This window comes from Nannospalax galili, unplaced genomic scaffold (genome assembly GCF_000622305.1).
Source record: "Nannospalax galili isolate Female #2095 unplaced genomic scaffold, S.galili_v1.0 scaffold1345, whole genome shotgun sequence".
NCBI lineage: Eukaryota > Metazoa > Chordata > Mammalia > Rodentia > Spalacidae > Nannospalax > Nannospalax galili.
The window spans coordinates 283,236-285,460 of record NW_008353213.1 but is presented as its reverse complement, the minus strand read 5'-3'; positions in this window follow the sequence as shown (position 1 = coordinate 285,460).

The following is a 2,225-nucleotide window of genomic DNA, read 5'->3' as shown; positions in this document are numbered from 1 at the left end:
AAGAAAACAGAAAGAAGAAAAAAACATTTCTCAGGGAGCCTCATTTTCCCTGGAACATTGATTAGTATTTATTTGCTTTACTAAGTGTTCAGGCAACCAGCGGGCTGCGTCATGTTGCTGTGAATAAATGCAGACAGATCCTCTGCCCCATATCAACACTGGATCTGGGCCATGCCACGAATTATCCAGAGGATCTTTCCATTTGACCATGGCATAATGTCGTTTTGTTTCTGGATGCCAAAAGCGATCTGCAGCTGATTTACCATGAGCGTCCAATTTCAAAAAATTCAAAATAAAAAGCACATGATTCAATACATTTCTGGGGGATCCCCTACTGGGATACCACTCCCCCTTTTTATTTTATGCAAAGTAGTTTTAATAAGCAAATGAGCTCTTTCAACTATGCCTTGTCCTTGTGGATTATAAGGGATACCAGTAGTATGCTGTATGTGTAAAGTATCACAGAATTTCTGAAAAGCATGAGAAACATATCCAGGACCATTGTCCATCTTAACACCCTTAGGAATACCCAAAATAGAAAAGCAATGAAGCAAATGGGCAATAACATGTTTAGTAGCTTCCCCTGTTTGCAAGGAAGCACAGAGAAAACCACTGAAAGTATCAGTGCAAACATGAACGTATTTAAGTTTGCCAAATTCATTATAATGAGAGACATCCATTTGCCAAAGCATATTAGGAACAAGTCCCCTAGGATTGACTCCTAAGTGGGGAACAGGAAGGAAAGAAGCACAAGTCTGACATCCTTTAACAACTTGTCTAGCCTGTTCTCTGGTAAGATTGAACATCAATCGCAAAGAAGCTGCATTGAGATGATGTAACTCATGAGCCTGTTGAGCTTGTGCAATATTAGACGTAGTAGCAAGAGCAACAAGCCTGGTGGCTGTATCAGCAATCTGATTGCCCACCGTTAATGGCCCTGGAATATTAGAGTGTGCTCGAATATGTCCTAAAAAGAATGGGGCTGTTCTCTGGCGAATAAGGTGCTGGCACTGATGAAACAGCTCAGCAGCTTCAGAAATATGCCCAATTATAGGAACAGTTTCCAGAAGAGGTACAGAACGAGCTATGTATGCACTGTCAGTATATACATTAAGAGGCGTATCTGGAAATGCAGAAAAAACTGATATAATGGCAGACAATTCCACAAACTGTGCAGAAGTTTTATTAGTTTGAAATCGCACAACTTGATCATTCCAAGCATAGGCTGCCATCCCATTAGAGGAACCATCTGTAAAAACTAAGAAAGTAGTAGATAAAGGTTGATGGCTGGTAATGCGTGGAAAAAAGAAAGCATGCAAATTGCAAAATTGAATGAGCTTGTCAGGTGGATAATGATTATCTATAACTCCTGAGATTGCAGCACAAGCTATTAGCCAAGTATCTGAATTCTGGACTAACCAGTTAACATGAGCTTTAGTATAAGGCTGTACAATATGAAAAGGGTCCCACACCAAAATATCAGGGCTGTGGCCCTGACCATTAATTATTAAATCAGCTACTGCATCATGTGATCCCAACCAATAATCATTAAGTCAGCTACTGCATAATAATATGGAAGCAATACCCTTTTGGGGGAGGCAGGTAAATGTACCCACATAATAGGATGATCAGGCTCCTTCCAAAGAGGACCCATAGGTGATAGCTGAGTATTAAAAATCATGAGCCATAAAGGTTTACAATAATCAACATTAGTAACAAATTGATTAGCAATTGCTTTCTCAACTCTGTGTATTGCAACTCTAGCCTCTTCAGTAAGTTTTCTGGATGAAGTTGGCTTTGCATCTCCTTTAAGGATGTCAAAGAGAGGCTTCAAGTCGCCAGTAATCAATTTCAAGTAAGGACGTAGCCAATTAATATCACCCAATAGCTTTTGGAAATCATTCAAAATTTGTAATTTATCAAGTCTAAGAATAGCCTTTTGATTAGTTATCCTTTGTCCATCAAGTTGAAAACCTAAATAAGAGTAAGGATCTTGCATTTGCACCTTCTCAGGAGCAATTTGCAAACCCGCATCCAACAAATCAGATTTCAATTGAGCAAAACATTGCAACACAGCTTCTCCTGATGCACCTGCTATCAGGGTATCATCCATATAATGAATTATGTACATGGAAGGTCAAAGACTTCTAGTATTTTGAAGAGCTTCAGCTACAAATTTCTGACAAAGAGTAGGGCTATTAGTCATCCCTTGAGGCAAAACTTAC